This window comes from Pygoscelis adeliae, unplaced genomic scaffold, assembly GCF_000699105.1.
Source record: "Pygoscelis adeliae isolate BGI_AS28 unplaced genomic scaffold, ASM69910v1 Scaffold244, whole genome shotgun sequence".
In the NCBI taxonomy this organism is placed as follows: domain Eukaryota; kingdom Metazoa; phylum Chordata; class Aves; order Sphenisciformes; family Spheniscidae; genus Pygoscelis; species Pygoscelis adeliae.
The window spans coordinates 2,134,678-2,153,906 of NW_008824648.1; the positions used below are offsets into that span (position 1 = coordinate 2,134,678).

General features: G+C 41.3%; 1 protein-coding gene across 3 annotated transcripts in view; it reads right to left on the reverse strand.

Annotated features, from left to right (window-relative positions):
- The window catches only part of NDST2 (N-deacetylase/N-sulfotransferase (heparan glucosaminyl) 2), a 142,739-nt gene that overhangs the window by 75,767 nt on the left and 47,743 nt on the right, over positions 1 to 19,229 (reverse strand). Inside the window, exon 3 of one of the 3 annotated variants that reach the window (XM_009322453.1) lies at positions 7,885 to 7,956. The exons of the other annotated variants lie outside the window; for them this stretch is intronic. The gene's annotated coding sequence lies outside the window, so the exon portion shown is untranslated. The remainder of the gene's footprint in view (positions 1 to 7,884; positions 7,957 to 19,229) is intronic. 3 annotated transcript variants of the gene reach the window in all.

The window sequence follows — 19,229 nt, forward strand, 5'->3', positions numbered from 1 at the left end:
TCTGCAGGAAAAGATGACAGTTTAGTTCTTAGGACCAGGGTACTGGGGAAGAGGCAAAATAAAACAGTTGAAAAAACAAAGCCGCGTATTTAGGCTTGCATTAGGCATCCACGTAAGAAGAGCCTGCTTTCTTAACTACAGATGAAAAAAGCCAACCCCAGCAAGATATCAGTATCAAACCATATACTTCTTTTCTCACCCACCTTTAAATAACAAGAACGGACTGATCTATGGAAATATTTAAAAAATTGAAAGCTTCTTAGTCCTCCAGCCAGCAGATGTTGAGACTGGCATGCATACTTCAGTTTGAAGGGGAGCGTCTTGCTACCTACAGGAGGTACCATGCCCAAGAGGTGGCTTAACATTTACTTCCTATTTCAGGGGAGCGATTAAACATAACACTTCCCTTCCCCAGAATGCTAGGATGAATGCTGTGACAGAAGAATAGGTTTCTTAATGTGATATGCACACAAAAAGTCTCTATGAGCAGGTGGACAGAAGAATGTACACCTGATTTCATACTGTACATGAACACATGCATGAAGTGGACATGGGTCCTACATGATTACAAGAACACATGCAAAGCGCTAAAATGATCATTGCCAATGTCCCAGTCCCAGGCCTTTCACTTGCAGAGCTCAGAAAGAGCCATGACTTTCAACACAATCAATTTATTAACACTAACCCCCACAATTAAGGAGGGCTCGTTCCTTCCACTGTCACTTCATAATCACACAGGCTCGGCCGAGAGTCACACTCTCTCCATCCTACTCCTTCCACTCTTGACCTATGCAAGCTGAAATCTCAATAGGGGACAAGAAGGCCAAGCTTTTCCACAGGTCTAATTCTCAATCAACAGCCACCTTGAGAGGGGGGGGGCGGGGAAAGAAAGTGTGCTGTTGCTGTGGAAACAGAGCACAAAAATATTCCTATCAGACCAAGTAGCTCTCGGAGGATCAAGCACACCGCCAAACAGTTACTGGAACTTCCCCTAGCACGCAGTAAAGGTTAGGAGAGGGAACACAGTCAGCCCAGATGTCTCCATCATCTCCCAGATTTCAGGGGATCTGGGACAGCTTTTTAAAAGCGAGTCCCTCACTACACTTGGTGAGGAAAGGTATCTTGTTTGTGAAAACAATTACCATCACATGAAGGCCTTGAACGATAAATTGCACAGCTTCTTAAATTCTTCTGCTAGGACATTTTAAATATCAGATAGAGATGGCAGGGGATTCCAACAGGTTAGACATTTGTTTAGTTTATCAGTGCTACAATGCTACCAGACATTAATCCCCCCAACCCTGAATCTTCTAACTCTTCCTTCTCATCCCCACAAAACATCTCATATTAAAAGAAACTAGACATTGGCAAGCTAGAAGAATGATTTATTTTACAAGGGTGTTGTGAAGCTTAATTCATGTTTGTAAAGCCCTTTGTATTGTGCCTTTCATCTACTGTGGGAACCTCACAGTATTATCAATAAGGTCTTTTCTACAGTAGAAAGGCTTTGCTAAAATAGCTATACTAGCAAATCTGCATAGTTGAGATGTGGTTTACACAGGCAAAAAAGTTATTTTGCCAGAACAGCTAATACCAGTTCCCTGAAAAAACAAGCTGTACTGGCAGAAGCACATTTTTGGTGGTATCTGACTGAATCTAGCAAAGAATATTTTATGTCAACTAAGGGTGATTTCTGCAGAATCTTAACAAAACACAGTTCTGCTGGCAAAACCCTGAAGGGTAGCTCTGACCAACATATTTTGGAGACTGCAAACGAAGGACATGCATTTACTACTTTCACAACACCAAGCCTCTGCATTCATTTATTCACGTGAATGAGCTAGAAGCAACAGATCCCTCTGTAAAGAGATCCCTTTAGCAGCAAATGCATTTGACTTTACTATTTTATACAAAATAATTGTTGGGTTATTTTTTTCCTTTAAGAAGCAAGAAGCTAAAGGAGTAAAGACAATTATGATAGAGCCTCGGTCAGATATATTCTGCCAAATAGAAAAGAACAGAATATTAACAGCACTAGAATGAATGCCTAGAAACTACTTATACAACTGCAAAGAACACAGACAGTGGTACAAGAAACTAGTTCATGTGATAGTCATTTTTAGCTGTGCTATTATTACTATTTTCTATTCAAGACTCCAGCTTTCTCACTCAAGTTGAAAACAACATCAAATATCCTATTGTTATTTGTCTCCTAACAAAGGTGGAGAGGCGCCATCATGCCAGGTTCCCAAAACGACTACTTGCGATTTTTTTCTAGTCATGTTTAGCCTTATTCTGAGCTGCTTGGGGTGGTAGCCTGCAGCTACCAGCAGTAGAGCATTTACAGTTTGCCTTTTGACATTTCCGCACCTTGCTAGAAGTCTGTAGCAAATCTTATGACCTAAGGGCTTGCTTATACAGGGAAAGAAAACTCATCTGTCTCACATCTCTGGAAGGCTTTTCTCCAGTAGATACTTGTATTTACTTTAGAATGGTGTCGCTCCATATCCATCTGCAGTAGCACACAATTTTCTAACACCAATAGCACCAAAGCTATGTACCACAGCGCAACACTTTGGCAGAGCCACGTTTCAAATCTGTGGTGGGCTATAAATTGGCTAAACATTTTTCCACAAACTGATTTGGATCAGACATGCTTGCATCTGGAATGGAGCTCAAAATCCAAAGACAGGAATTGCCATAGCTAAGGGAAGTCAGCTACTTAACAATATGGAAAATTTGTTTTCCATATGAAAGATGGTTTCATTCCCAAAATTCAAGCAGGTGTATTCAGTTGCTTTCCACTGAGAAGTAAAGCTAAATCTACTTTAAAGCAAAACTAAACATGAAACTCAATCTTCTCTGCTATTGAGACAAATTAGAAAAAGACTAGCTACCATAAATTAATAGAAACCTATTATTTACTGACATAGCACTGTAGAATACGTAGCCCACATACCAGGACTACCTTATGCGCTGTTTTGTTACACCTAAGAACTACTTATGTGACCTCTGTAATGATAAGCGTAATAATAAGCAGTAATTTATAACTGCTACACGTTCTCTCAGTCACTGATGTACCTGTCTATATAGCATGAAGAACAGCACTGACCTAAAAAACAGACTTGACAGTTCTGGACTAGGCTTAAAAAGAACAATGTTCAAATGAGAGCCAAAATACAGGAAATCTTTTTGCAGATTGGCTACGCTATAGACCAAAGCTATAGTACCAAAAGGCTGGGCTTTCTTGCTTCCAGTTAAGAAGCACTTTCTTGTCATGAGAGCATTAAAAAAAGCTGGATGGTTTCCTTTTTCCACTAGCATATATTTTGCATGTAAGCAGCTGTTCCTAATCAATGAGTTAGATATTAACATTTCATACATCATGAAAATTTATGTCACAGCCTTCTTTCAGAAACTATAAAGACGTTTTTCCCCACTAGCTCTGTGCCACAGGCCAGACAGCACTCAATTTGCTGTACCTACAGTGTAGCAACCATGTAACCCCTCCATCCTCCACAGCATCCTCCATTGGTATCAACAGAAGGTTTTCATAAAGATCAAGGACAGAATACAGCCATTAGACAGTAACTACATTTCTAGCTGGAAAAGTTCATTCTTCCTTTTGGGATGCTCAAAACCACCTTTAAAGGCAAGGCTACCTTGCCCCTCTGTTTCTTCCCATTCCACTCCTCCTTTTTAGCTCCTTCCCATCCCTTCTTAACTGTCATCTCTCTTTAGCCTCTGGTGACGCTGACTGATCCCTTGGTTTCTTCCCAGGAAGAGAGCTCACAGGGAATTTGCAGGGTTCAGTGCATAATCTTTCTGCACACCCTGGGTCCTCCCTACACAAAACTGCTCCCTCGCTGAGCACGTCATGACAGTGAAATTTAGCTAAAGCGTTTGGAGCAGAAGTCTAGGAGCAAATATGTGGAGGCTGAGGCCAGGCTTCCCAGTGGAAGGTCACCTACTCTGAAACATCCCTCCATCACTGACAAAGCTATCCCACATTTATCATTCTCAAGTTCAAGTACACTTCAAGACCAACTTTTTTTCTCTTAAGCAAAAATGGAAGAAAAGGCATACACTCAGGCTGAGGCTTTTTTCCTCTTAGTTTTCTGGAATTTATAACTGCTCCAAAGTTTCTGCAGGGGTAGAAATGAAACTTAAAGGGTAGAAACAACAGTTACTCGGCATGATCAGCTGTTCTGTTCTACACTGAAGCACGAAGCCGCAACCACAAAAGAAACGCACAGTTAAATGATGAGGAGTTCACTTCTACCCAGAGAGACAGCTGAAGCACCCTCAACGGTATGGGAAGACTGAGGCTACATGTTCTCAGCAAGCTCACACAAGTAAGCTCAAGCTGTTGCTTCAGACCTTTGATGCCCTTCATGATTTGTGTCCTGAATCACTAAGATCAGGAAAAAGTCTAGAACAGGTTAAAGATTTAGCCAGTAAAGAGCATTTACATCTCAATGATGAACTTCCTAGTTCTATCAGAATGGAGGTTCACCGACTTTCAGAGCATGCTAGGGCTTATATACTCGAACTTTATGGGTATGATGGGAAGAAGGGTAAATGCAGAGGAACAAAAGATTTAATTTTTTTATATGTAGGTTTTGTAGTTCTTAAATAATCTGTATAGATGAAGTTTAGAATTAGATCTAACTGCACCTAAAGATATTTATTGTAAAGGAACAACACAATTTGGAAAAAAATATGCAGAATTGAAGATACACTAATTTTGCACAAAGGGCTGTAGTACAATCAAAATCCAGGATTTCTTGCATATTAAGTATAGTTTAAAAAGTCAACCATAAATACATGAAAAATTTTGCAGTACAAAAAGCAAACAGAAAAAGCAGAACTGTGGGAAATCAATCAGCCTGTCTAGGAATCTATTTGTGCACACTATTTCTTTGAATGTAAAACACAGGCTTCAAATGCAGCTGTACCTATTTCATAATTCACATCTTCACCTAACTATAAAGGCAGCATAACAGTCTCTGCTTATGCACAAGGTATCTATGACAAACAATCAGTCCTAATTGAGGAAAATACTTTATAGACACAATGTTTAGACAATTAATTGCCTTTTGGCCTCCAAGAAACAGCACTGAAATTCCAATTTGTCCTCGTTTTAACATATGTCCATATTTTAACGTAACTAACATACTTGGATGCAGTTTTATCACCTTTTTCACAAAGGAAAACAGCAGTCACTTTTCAGCTGGAAATGAGTCTCAGAAACGTTATCTTAAGACTGAACATGCAAGACACTTTAAATGCAGGTGCTTCCTCCACCAAAATGTTAACACTTTTAACACTGCTTTTCCACAAACATTTTATTTATAAACAATTCTTTCATAAGAAGTTTTTCTTGAAACAGCTGTAAAACAAGCAGTTGAAGACCAAAATTGCGCAGTGTGTCACACTTCTCCCCGCTTTCCAGAGCATGCGTCAGAGCCAGTGTCTCATACAGAAGAGTACCTCTAAACCAGCAGACAAACCCACGATATGAAAATCTGTAATGTGATCTTATAATACCTGATCCTAAATTAATTTTAAAGTCCTAAGATTTGAAAAGGTGAAGAAAAAAAATCAGTGCTGGGTAAGCTTCATATGATCATCTGAATGGCTCTATTGTCTCTTTCGTCATGCTAAAGTTTGCTTTGTTGTTGTTTTCATCCCTCCTTTTAAAATAGCCTCCTGCAGCTCTAAGCTAAAGATCTTCCTGGATTTTCTATGCGACAGCTGCAGTATCTTAGCCATCTGTTTAATTTATATTTGCTAATGCAGCTCCTGCTGTTTTCAACTGACAGCTTTTTTCTCTCTTATTACCCCCACACGGGAAATCATTGCACTTGCCAAAGTTTCTCTGTAGTCTCAGATGTCAAATCAAGTCTGGTGACAAAAGGTGATGAATGAGGGTCCTATGCACCTCCCTTTTGTTTTGCTAAAATTATGAAAATCTGTAAGCGGGTTTTATGTTATTTCTTTAAAGAACAACTATAAACAAAAAGAAAGGAAGGAGTACAGAAACAAAGAGGGAGATAGTAAAGTGAAATCATCCCCCCTTTCCTCTCAACATGGCAATTCTGTGGGAAGGCTGAGGCTGGAGGATCTCCAGGATACTCTCAGAAGCAGAATATCCATTCCATATCCATTCACTAAAGCCATGATTCAACCTCTTCAGTCATCTATGCCCACCTACCAAGCTCAGGGTTTGGCTGACTACTGACTTTCCCCTCACTTGCAACCAGCATGCCTCCTAACTTTTCCGGAGTGCTCTGGATCTCAGAAGTAGTCACAAGTCAATGGGAAGTGATGGAGCCCCAAGGCCCGTATGTTGCAACGCCAGCAGTTAGTGCCATCCTGTAAAGCCTCCTGCAGGAAGGTGCAGGGCCTGTACTCTCTGTGCTACTAAGAGACACTGGATAAAAGCACGAACTGGCTCCTGAAACAGCAGTCAGCCTTATACAGCAAGCACAGATGTTACTGTCCCTGCAACTCCCCTAGAGCATGATAACAAGATGATTAAAGAGTCTATCCCTGCTGAAAAGTGATATCAGGTTTAACTTATAACGTTGAAATTTAACATAGATACCCCTGTCCTGTGTAAAACCTTATCAGCTGAATCACGGTGAGTTCTGCAGTCCCTGTCCCAGGTGATGCAACACTCCTGTGTTACAAGGACCACATTTCAGTAACTAGCCCCAGCCTCGAAACAGGTAGACAATTAAACGCAAAGAGCTGCATAGAAACCAAACCCAGAAGTGTGACCACTCTTACTTTCTAAATTCCCCCTTTCAAAACAACTTTATTAACTGGAGAGGCACACAGAAACACGAAATGGGCACTTCCCAAAGGGCTGGAAGATGCGTGCTTTCTGGTGCCAGAGAGAGCCCAGCACAGCAGCTGATAAGGAGCTAGCAGGGATGCATGTTTGAGGGAATACTTGGGAGACAACAAGTCATAATCTCTTATTACCACTGTTCCCAGAAGATGATGATGAGAAATTAAATCTGTTGTTCTGACACTCTAGAGTTGGCTCCAGCTCCTAACATCAAAGCAACCCATAGGATGGAACTTGTGACAGCTCCCTATCTTGTGCACAATCCTCCCATCAAGCTCTGGAGGATAAAGTCACTTGAACCAAAATGAACATATCTGCTTTTGAAAAGTACAGCAAGCTAGTGCCAAAAAGAACTACTGGTGCACTCTGGAGAAGGTTAATGCTTCATCTCCATATCCCCACTCCTTGAATAATTGTGGTACAAAAAGTCGATCTTTGAAGAGCATATTGGACAAAACAGAAAAGCTAAAAAGAATAACCTAGAATAACCTTAGACCTAATATACTAATAGCTACACCATACATGAGGACATTACATCCTTTCCTACCCAGGAGATTTTGTCCAAGAGCCAGACAAGTCAACTCTTAATTTTCATTCTGTATCTCAGTCTTTCCATCTGTAAATATATGCAAATGTTGATGTACGTCAGTATAGTACTATTATACAGCGCTATACACTAGATACCCAGCACAGATTCTAATGCTTTTATAACTCAGTGCCAAAACCAAGGCGGGGGGGGGGAATCACCTCAAGGAGTATACAGGCCTGAAAACCTAAAGGGTCACTACTCGGCTTCAGTTGATTACTTGTACTTTATGGCATTTCACAAGTAACACAGAAAGCATAAAGTATGAAATTGTAATAATGTAGATATAGATTAATGTCCCAAGTCACCAAAGATTTGTTTCTTATGAATTTCATCTACATACCAAATCAAAGACCCACAAAATATGAATTCTCTCCCAGTGTGTCTGTCTACCATGCTACCCAGGCCAAAATTATCCTTTATATCAATTCCTCCTTACCTCAAGAAGTGTATATGCAGTCTGAGAAAGAGCTGTTGTACCAGATGCAGACTGAGTGAAAACACCATGAACCTGGGGAGAAAGAAGTTTTGTATAAATATGTGCACCTGACAGTGTAAGGCAGTAGTATTTTCCAAACCGCAAACGTTCTCCAGCCAGAGTGTCTGATTCACTTCAGTACTTGAACTACTGCAGTTTTCAGCTCAGGAAATTAAAGTGAAGTAGTGCCGATTTCAGTGATTCCTTCAGCCAGGAACAGGAATAACTGAACTGACTAGAAATTACCCAAAGTTGCAAATAAAATAAAAAGATTAAAGAAGAACTGTAAGTTAGGCATACTGGTCTTATCTTTCCCAGCCAGATTTTTTTGTTTTCCTCCTTCTTCCTGGGTGAATGAGAATTATCGAGCGTTACTTTGACTAGCCTCTGGTCACAAGCTCCTGAAGGAAAGAGGAGGCTCAGCCATGTGCCGTTGCTCAGTCTGTTACACATTAATGTACCTGTTAAGCAGAAAGGCTAAACCAAGGACTAGGAAGACCATGGGATTCCAGCTGAAAGGAGAAAACCAGCGCACTGTGAGGTGCTCTCCTAGGTGAGCAAAGATGTCTTGCACAACACGACACTACTGAAGACCCGGCATAACAAATGTTGCACAACCAGGTGCAGGAAACAAAAACTTCAGTGTAAGATGGCAACAGATTTTACAACTAACAAACTGGGTTAATTTCTTCTCTGTAGACTACCACAGCCCGAGGACAGAACAAGACTTTTCTACCCCTTAGGGGCAAACGCAAGTAAATATTAGCATTGCCTCCTGTGGGAGGTTACATTATGGTAAGCAGTGTATTCATGCACACCTCCTTTTGGACACCTTTTCACAATTCGACAACATAATACGTAAGGGGGGAAAAACCTGACACTTTTTACCAGAAGAAAATTTGCTTTTTTTCTCTTTTTTCCCCATAAAATACCTCTGCTATACAACTTCTTAACGCATGCAAACCACACAGGCCTACAGGCTTTCCTGGAACCAGAAAATAAAAAAGCACCTTTGCCGTTCTTACTACAGAGATAAAAGATACCTCAAACTGAGCACCTTTGTTTTAGGAAAAAAAGCTATTATTCAAGGGTAGATAGATTTAGCAGCAGAGTCAGGTACAGGATTATCTGCCCTCTCAATCTTTTCCATAAATGTTCTGAACATTGAGCATCCCAGGAGAAAACATCTGAACGCTTTATTCTTAGCTTGGTCAGACACCACTTGATACAGCCTTCAACCAAGCATTAACAAACTAAGTCATCTTTCCATTGTCCAGGATAGTGGGGGATGGGAATAGCCAGATAACGGGAAAACCTCGAGCACACAAACCCTGCTGCACAGAGGCAAAAGTCCAGTGTCTTTGCACCATGCTTTGCAGCGCTCCAGCTTCTGGGAAGACTCTTGGCTGGGGTATAGAGGCAGCCCCGTAAGAAACCCATCTGACAAATCTCTCAAAGCAGAAGGGATCACAGTACATATAATATGGTACTCTTTCACCAGTTATCCCTTCTGGAACTGCTGCTATCATCAGCTCCATGGCTCTAATTCTTGCAGAGCCAGAGCTTCAGCCCAAATCTACAAGTTGTGGACCCCAGCTGGCTCCTGAACGCCTTTCCAGCTCCTCCAAAGCTGCCTTCCCAGTGTCCCATGTTCCAGGAGCACAAAGCAGAGACATCAGCAGTGGTTCTGAACAAAGCTGGCAAAGGCTCAGCAGGTGAATTACCTCAGGGTCTGAGCCACACAAAAACCTACGTACTGCTTCCAGGTCTGAGCCTGGGATTTCTGTATGGATAACTTGTTACCTGAATAACATACCCATGGAAAATAAAACATTAGCTGTAAAAATTAAACAGAAGAAAGGCCAATTTCAGTGCCTACACAGTAATTCAGAGGTCAAAAATTAACCTATCATGCTTACAAAGGCTATTTGCAACATCCCCCATACAGTGTTTGAAATCCTGTCCTCTAAAGTTTTGTCCGTATGTATTCCTCTTCCGTTCCCAGCATCCTCAGGCATTCCCAAAGAGCCACTTCTGCGAAGAGTGTAAAGATGATACTCTCAAGGAAATCAGACTTGACTCTCTAGGCTATCCAATATATGCAAGTAATATACTTAGTTAAGTGTGACTGTCCATACACGCACAGCATTTCAAAACCAAACCATTACAGACCTCAATACTCACCCCCCGAACCTTAACTCTGAGCTCCAGCAAATGGGTCACAGCCTTCCCCAAAAAGGCTAACGCTAGTTTACTTTAAGCACAGAGGCAACAGCTTTCAACAAATTCCGAAGAATTTCAAAGTTATACCTTCCAGAAAACCAAGTTTTGTTGTTCATCTGCACCTTAGGTGCCTAGATTTAAAATGAAAAGGCAAGCACAGCTGCTCACAGCAGATAAGGCCTCATGCTACTGGCATCTATTTATATCCATGATCCAGAGTAACAAACCTGCGTATTTTAAACAACTGAAGCAACTGTTAGATAAAATATGGAAATGGGAAGATGGGACTAGAAGCCACCTCCTTTACTGTATAAATCCCTTCCCCATAAATCAAGAAAAAGCACATTTGAATGAAGGTAATAAAAGATCCATGCTGTCTCTGAAGATCAACTGCCGAAGCAGAGAATCTCAAAAACAATTTCCAGGTTAGTACACGATGGCAACTCCTGACAGCATCTTGTTGGTTCTCATGTGAACGGTGGGGCCAGCTCCTCTGCCAAGCCAGTTAATGTCTTTTGACTGAGGTCACTAACATGCTGTTTTGTGTACAGGCAGCATTGCTCAGGAGCAGAGGCATCGCAGGATGACGTATGGGAGCATGGGTTTAGTGTTTGTGATTGACCTCACACAACGCCTGATTTGTGGGGTTGCAAAGCACAGATGGAAACACAAGTTTAAGGTCCCAGGAAATAAGGAAGAGGTAATCGGTCCTATGGGGTTAGGCCCAAGAGAGAGTAAATACGAGAGAAGATGACAGAGGAGGATGGAACGGAAGGGTGTTTCCACCTATGGCCACACTAGCTTGGCCCTGAGCTGATGTTACTCAGCCCAGCTGAGTCTGAAAACCCCTGTGGTAAGAAGAGGACATCGCAGCTCACACATACACAGTTGTTATACTGCAGTGAGATAGTGTTTATAGGAGAAGAAACTGCAGCTTGTCCTGCACTCATCTGCAACATAATATTGCTCAGTCGGTTATCCAAAAGCATATTACAGAGGAGGGTTAATAGCTTCAGGGTACAGTTCCACAAGGAGCATAAACCAATGTTAGTGGCTACCAGCAAAAAAGGTGGACCCACATCCCTGGCTATTCATAGCACACTCGCATCAAACACCTATTCAGAAATCCAAGGTTAGAGGGAATAGTACTTACATTAAAGAGATTAATCCTACTTCTTGTCATGCCTCCTGTGCTATATTTTGTTTTACAGTTTTTCATTTTGATTTTGTGTTCCAAATTTGGGTTATGGCAAGACAACAGGAACTTCAGTTGCTATGCATAATGTAAAATAAACAAATAAAAAGGAGAATTCAATGCTCTACATCTATAGATAATGCAAGCACCAATATTATCTGCACGATGTTTAGGCACAAAAAATCAGGCAGAAAATCAGTCTCAGACACTGACCAAGGTAATTTCAAGTATAAAGTATGCCAGATGCAACAGAGTGACTTGGACAGGGATTACAGGCAAAAGAAAATGTTGAGTACCTGAAATTGTCACATTTTTTCCAGTCAAACCTTCACAGGTTTTTAGCAATTATTCAAATCTCCCCATCCCCAATGAGCAGTAATACTGCACATCTCAGTCTTTTAACTAGCAGCCACATGGTTTATGGAGCAGCAGCTCTGCCAGGTGAGGGGAAATGATCACCTGTTGTGCTAACCTAGCACAGAAACACATTTTGTCTCAGCTGGAAATTGTTTTTACACAACCAGTGCTCTCAATACACTAGAAAATAGCTTAGATACCTGATATCATAGATTTTAATATTCTGACTGTGGATACGGCCATCAAAACCCCCACTGCCTCTCATTCCTCACACACTTAATATGTTGATTTAATTATATTCCTGTAATTCAGTTTACATTTTAGAGGAGGCAAAAGGTAGAGAGATTCCAGTAAATGACACTTGAGATAAGTGAATGAGCAACTGGAGAGCACAATGCTCATTCTTTGCATATAGACCAGCCTATAATAAAAGGGCTTAAAAATTCACTTGACCAGAGCTGGTAAGAAGCCTTGGCAAAAGCTAAACTAAAATTAATTTTCCAGACTTTAAGGTTATAAAGGTAACTTGCAAAGTACAAATCAGCGGAGAGCTGTCTTCGTAAATCCATGAACAGACAGCTTCAGCCTGCTGCTCTGCTCAGGGCTTTTTCCCCAGCGAACAAAGCTTTGCCCATCCGCACTGACTGGGGCACCAGGCAGCAGGGACCGGAGTGGAGCTGAAGCAAATGAGGTCAGTTCCATGCTGCATCGCCTGGGAAAACTCTGAACGGAAACCCAGGCACTGGTCACTGAGGAAAAGGCGAAGTAAAACATCTAGCAAACAGAAGGAGGTTTAGAGCTGGATCTTCCTCCAGCTGCCCGTAAGTAAATAGCAGCCAGGAGGCTTTAGGGCGAGATAAGAAAATGACAAGCTCTGGCTACTGTTCAGATGAGAAAGGAAGACGGAAAAATGATGGTAGCAGAAGAAAAGTACAGCAGGGAAAGACTGCAGGGAGGAACCAACACATTTATGGAAGAGGTAAGCAGCAGAAGGAAAGGGGCAGACAGATAAAAGACCCAGATAATGCTGGGAAAATATGGAAAATAATTTAGATACCCTAATTTCCACTAAGGGACAACTTGAGTGAGACAGGAATAAAAGACAAAAACCAGGGATTACAAAAAATAACCAAATGAAGAACAGTCAAATTATCCAGCAAATTTTCCTAGTCTTAATGCAACAATTCATTAGATCGATATTTTAATGCAGAATTAATAACTTCTCTACACGATCGAGCACTCTTTGTCAAAGACGATATAATAACAGATAACAAGAAATTTAGAATAACACGTTTGACAAATTCATTTTACTTCTCTTCAAACTAGCTGTAGCATTAACTGAGATATCATTTAAACGTATTAAACAAGAAGTTAGCTAGCAATCTGTTGCATGGGCTTAATCAGCAATACAGAATTATTCCATTCCTGTATGCCACAGCAGGCATGTCAGGAAGGTCTTCTTCAGCCCCCCTAGTTGCTGGATATAGTATCACTATCCGCTGATGTTCCTCATGCTGCCATTTTTTTTTGTCCAAAAATACCATTTGTGCCTAACATTAATTCCTAGGCTCAAAGATTCCAGGCACGTGGGCACAACGGACTGCCCGCATCCAAGGTCTCCCGTGCTATGCGACACACGCCTCAGGATCCACGATGCTTTATTCCAACAGAGACTGTGGAAGACTGAACAAATTCACTGATGGAAAATTACTGAGTGCAATGGCAGAGGACAACACTGCCACTCTGGATTTCCTTCACTTTGCTGCGTTTCCAAATCCAACTATTTTTGAGGCTTAGGGAAGATATTTCAGAAAGACCGCAGATTCAGAAAGCTTGGATTTAAATAAATAGTGGAAGTTGACATTAAATTACACAACATTTGGGTGTTTGCATTTTGCTTTTAGTGTTTATATTTTGTACAATATAAAGGCTAGGTCTCAGGTGTGCCGGGCTACCGCAGGATTCAGAAAGAGTGAATTCAAGAAAGAAAGATTGAATATGAGAACTAGACACCATAATCAAAACTTAAGGCAAAGGGCAAAACCTTTAGGATTTCCATAGCTAGGGAATTCATGGCATTTTGCCTCTCTAGAAAAATCTAAACAGTAGTATACTAATAAACCATGTGAGCAACAGCCAACCTTAAAAATAGCAGAAAAAAAACCTGTAAGAGAACAGTATGTACCAGGAGGGATCACTGGATTATAGTAGCCACCACGTAAGCACCAATTTCTGAAGCCAGGAGGTATTTCTAGGTATAATAAAGAAAAAAAAGTCACCTTTGGTGGTTAATAGTACCGACCACAGTATATTAATGAAAATCTTAGAACCTGTAAAACATCTGAGTGACAGTTTACAGAGGAGCAGTTAAAAAACCAGTGTTTTGCAACTCTGAATCTAAAATGAGTGGGACATTAAAAAATTTTCCAAGAATAAGTTAACCAAAGACCAGATGGAATGAAGCAGAGAAGCTATCAGATGTGTCCCAATAATAAAATTTATTGTTGTTGCTGTTGTTGTTACTAAGTCAGTCCAGTTCTCATTAGGGAAAACATTAAAATAAAATAAAAAAACCAATCAAGTAAAGGTCGATCTCGGTGGGGGGAAGAGAAGGAGGCATTTCAGAGGGCAAAGCGAATCTAAATATATCCACATTGAAAGCTGGAATATCTTTTTTCAGAAGTTAAAACTTGTCAGAAATACCCAGAAAAACTTTTGACAACCTCTAAAATTATTAGCATAACAATCCTCACAAACAGAGTGGGCGAGAAAGATTAGGGATTTCATCTCATGCAAACTCATAAGCAGGTAGGAGTATATTTTTTTCACAGAGAAGGTACTATCTAAATCAAAAAACCTCAGCAGGTTAACAGAATAAATGGAAATACATGTGCAAGCCTTGATGCCGATGCTGTTTCAGCTTCCTCAAAATCACCATGTTAAAACAGATGGTCACCCTTTCCTCTATCCCTTACAAATGGTAACATGAAGCTGAGTGCCTATTAGGAAGCTAATCCCAAACTACAGTATCATCCTGCATCCCAGTGGACTTTCCCCCCTTTTTTCATCCCTGTATCACTTTCTCTCAACTCCATCTGACATGGGTAATGTATTTATGGTAAAAAGAATCTGCTTCGGTGGTATATTTTTGAAAAATCTACGTTTTTTGCAGTACCCCAGCCAACCAAGTTCAAACCAGGAAATCGAAGTCCTGCATATTATCTCATATGACTAAAAGTCATGGGTAATCAGGTCCACTATGCGTGCATCCCTCTAAGGATCCCTAGCTTTGGGGACAAAAGTACCTCTACAGTCTTTACAATAAACCAATTAAAGAATGGGATGGTATATTCATACATATTTCATATACATATATCTATTTTTATTTTGTATGTATTGACATACACACGTGCCTTTCTGATGTAGGAATTAAAAAATTCCCTTTTAACACACCAGTGGCTGAACAGCTACCATATTAGCATTTTGGAAGTGGCTTGCACGACAGGAAAAGCGACCGCACGGTAGGAAAACTCCAGCAGGGAGACAACAATCCAACAACAAACAGGACATAAAGCATCAAATGGAAAGTGAACTCTTGAGGAGCTAAGACAGATGCAAAAGCCGTTGGTGGTAGCGTGGAAAGATGCATTTGTTTAGCAAGTTTAGGAACATACAGAAGGTGTGGAAATATTTATCAGTGCAATGCTCTGAAAAGGCATACTGAAAGAAAGAGTTCACAATCACTTATCAAGCACAGCTTTTCAAAAGCACCCAGAACAAATGTCCGCATATGACCTTAAACAAATTGAAATGCCATCCACTAAAGCATGCCACCAGTATTAATTCCTATGCTGGTATGCTCCTGACACAGGGGATTTTAGCAGAAAGCTCACAAAAATACTTTCCCTCTCCCCACAAGTGCGTGTTCGTGAACACTTCTAGTTGGAAAAAATGTCTGAATTTAAATTCTGAAGTCGTAAAATTTACTAACCATTACTTCCAGAAGCGAAATCCACACACCTATCAAACAATGCCAGGTATTCACTTCTCCCAAACTCTGTTAAGTGGTCATCAGTCAAAACAACTCCTCCAGTAAAAAAGACAAGCTTAAGCCTTTCAGCGTAAGCTGAAAATTCTCCTGATCCCCTCTAAAACCACAGTTATCTTGCATGAAAAGTAACAAATCACAACAAAGAAATATTTTCTGTGTAATTTTGCAGTGCTATCGCTTTGATTTTTCTGCTTTGTAGCTCCATTTCATGCACTTCAGCAGTATCCCCAACATCACATTTCAACCCTGGGCCTGTCAAGATCCGCATTTCCACATATTTGTTATTAAAAGGTACCTTATTCAGAAGGCTGTTTTGACACTGCGCTAGTAATACCGCACGTAGGCAACCAGTGCATACGGGGACCGTTAGAATCCCACTAAACACAGATTCTCCTGCTAACTTCAGCATCGCAGCCACGAAACCAGGCAAGTCAGACTGCAGCAAAGAAATTCCACTTCTCCTGTGACATGGCGCTAAGATGAAGGCTAAAAGAAATACATACGAGAGGAACAGGTTATGCCAGAGCATGCATTGTATTCATTCATTCCTTACCTTTCCCTTTATGTTGAGGAGGTTACATCACCCCTTGAAACACATTCATTAGTGGGAGCAAGTCTCGTACATGAATCTTTCTTTCCCTGGGTGCTTTGGGGAAGCGGGAGCATGCACTCAAGTGAGCATTCATGCCTCAGCCAGCTTGAGGACAAGGCTCTGCACCAAAGTCCTTAAGACCTTCTCACGGCTGCCGATTTCATCCACGGAACTGAAAGAGCATCTCAGCAGGACACTGCCAGCCTCCTTTTCAGCTCCCTCTTGCTGACTGCCAGTCTCTGGCAAGTGAAATGTCAAGAACCAGGCAGGGGCGGTGTTTGGAGAAGGAGGGATAAGAGATTCTCACCATCCATCAACCTCAAAACCTATTCAGCCGACAACTTGAATGGAACTGGCATTTCATTCTCCATGGTAACAAGAGATGGAAGGAGGTTGGAAAGAGAGAGAGGACAGACCCGGGAAAATCTGATGTTGAAGAATCAGGGAAAGTTGTAAACTTTGCAACTTCTCTTTGCTGTGCAAACTGCATGTAGAAGAGGGAAAAGCCCCTCCCTTGCCTGCACAGTCCCCAAGACAAGCTGTCCCACAGACACGATGAGGTGCCCTTTCTGTGTGCAGTGTACTGAGGTCGGGGGAGGAAATCCCTTATTCTGCACCAGTTCTCCCCAGAGGAAAGACAAATGCCTCTTGAACACTGGGAATGAGGGAAAGCTGCAGATTATTGCCCCACAGAAAACAGAACTTCCTGAAAGGGAAAAGATACTGGCGTTCCCTGTACAGTACTTCATGTCTACAGATCGAAGCCACTGATGCCGACTCAGTCTGTGCGCCAGCACTGACCACAAACTGGAGCAGAGAATTAGCATCATCCCCTTTGCCTGCTTTGCATCCCATGTGAAAGTAAATGTTTGTTACTTCTATTACGCTGAATCACTTAGATGCACAGAGAAACAGGGTGTTTCTTTTCCCAGGCACACCAAAATGAAGCATGGAAGCAGCTAGACTTAAAATGCAGGCAAGCACCTTTGCCGAGCTCACGGGAGCTCTGGGTAAGTCAGTTCTTATTAACATTTCAGGCCTGGCCATCTTCTAAACTTTTTTTTTCTGCTATTTTACATTCATAACTTGAGCTGTCACAGCCAGAATGTGCACAACAGGGAAATTACATTTGGATTCATGCACGTTTGTGTTCCAAGCTGGCCCCATGCAGCTACTGAAAGAGTCTCTGGCTAAAGCACTTATGCAAGATAACCAAACAAAGGACTGAAAAGCTCTGCAAGTCCTGGCTGCTGCTGCTGCCATCTTATTTCTTTCTCAATTCTTTACACAGTTTCTTTCCTGAAGGACACATTTAAATCTCCCTCCCCCACCCAAACCCACCACCTCTCAATTCCGAGTTTGTTCTCACTTTTGTACTGCATATGGGACATGCCGTTGTGTGGTACTTTTTTATGGCCTTATCTATGCAGTGAGCTTTTTGTTAAAGGTGACCTGCAGAGTTGTTTCGAATTCTCCCAGTAGTCCTCATGTATCAGAAAATATGCTGAAAAATCATACTTTTTTAAAACTATCAATTTTTCTTCATTGTTCCCATTTGAATTTTGGACATTCAGCTTTCAGTTTCTTACATAAGTCTTTATTTACCATTCGTGACATTACAACCCATAAGGCATGTTAATACCCACCCCTGTCCACTGAACTTCAGCCTTTATCCACCACCAACCATTTCAAAGCTGTGTGAATACGTTCTTGCTTTTGAAAAATACTTCCCTCCTCTGAAAAAATGTGTTTTATTTTCTCCTTTGTCTTCCAAGACTCTGATTCTTGGAAAACACAAAAGGGAACCTGGGAGGGAACAATCCTACAGTCCCTTCACTTCTGCAGCCACTTTCTATTGCTCTCCAACTCATTTTCCCACGTCAGCCTTTTCCTTAGGTAAAAGAGGGCATATTTACCTTTTAAAATGTATTTCAGGTGCATGGCTTAGAAGTACTTTCCTTCAATTTAACAAGAAAAAGAGAAATGAGACTGTTCCATTCTCTCTCTCCCAGCCAAAGCCAACTAAACTGGGAGTGACACCCATCAGTTGGAAGATGTCAGCCTCCAACCAGTCTAAATAAGCAAATAAATGCTGTTAAATGCATCCGCACAATCAGACGAATTCAGTTCTTTTCACTTACTTTTGAAGATATTTCAGAATTCCAAGGAGATATTTCCATCCCTTTTAAAATATATTCTACCCACATCTATTAAGATGAAAATATTTAACATAAAAAGCTTTTTATGTTCCTTTCATAGAACAATCTCAGAGTACTTTGTTATTTTCCTTTGTTACAGGAGCACAAAAAGGAAAGAAGGTATTTTTGCCACTTGTCACAAAGCAGGATCATCTTCTCTGCACTTGCTGTTCACTGAGTTTCACCTTGATCCTCTTGAAGGTTTGAAAGCATTGTTGTTTATCTATAGCTCAGGGAAGGGATTTTCTTTCTCTCTGAAGTTGATTCTAATGTACTTCAAAGACTTGCTGTCTACTAACATCATCCACTTGTCTTCCTGTGATCCAAAAGCTATACCTCTATCAATGCCTCTATGCAAACGCACGTATCGTGGGGAATAAACAAGAGGAGTTAGAGACGTGCGCACGCCTGCAGGGCTATGACCCTCTTGGCATCACGGAGACGTGGTGGCATGGCTCCTGTGGCTGGAGTGTTGGGATGGAGGGATACAGGCTCTTTAGGAAGGACAGGCAGGGGAGATGAGGAGGGGGTGTCGCCCCCTACATCAATGACCAGCTGGAGTGCCTGGAGCTCTGCCTGGGGATGGACGAGGAGCCGACCGAGAGCTTATGGGTCAGGATTAAAGGGAGGGCAGGGACAGGTGACATTACAGTGGGGGTCTGCTACAGGCCACCTGACCAGGAAGACCGA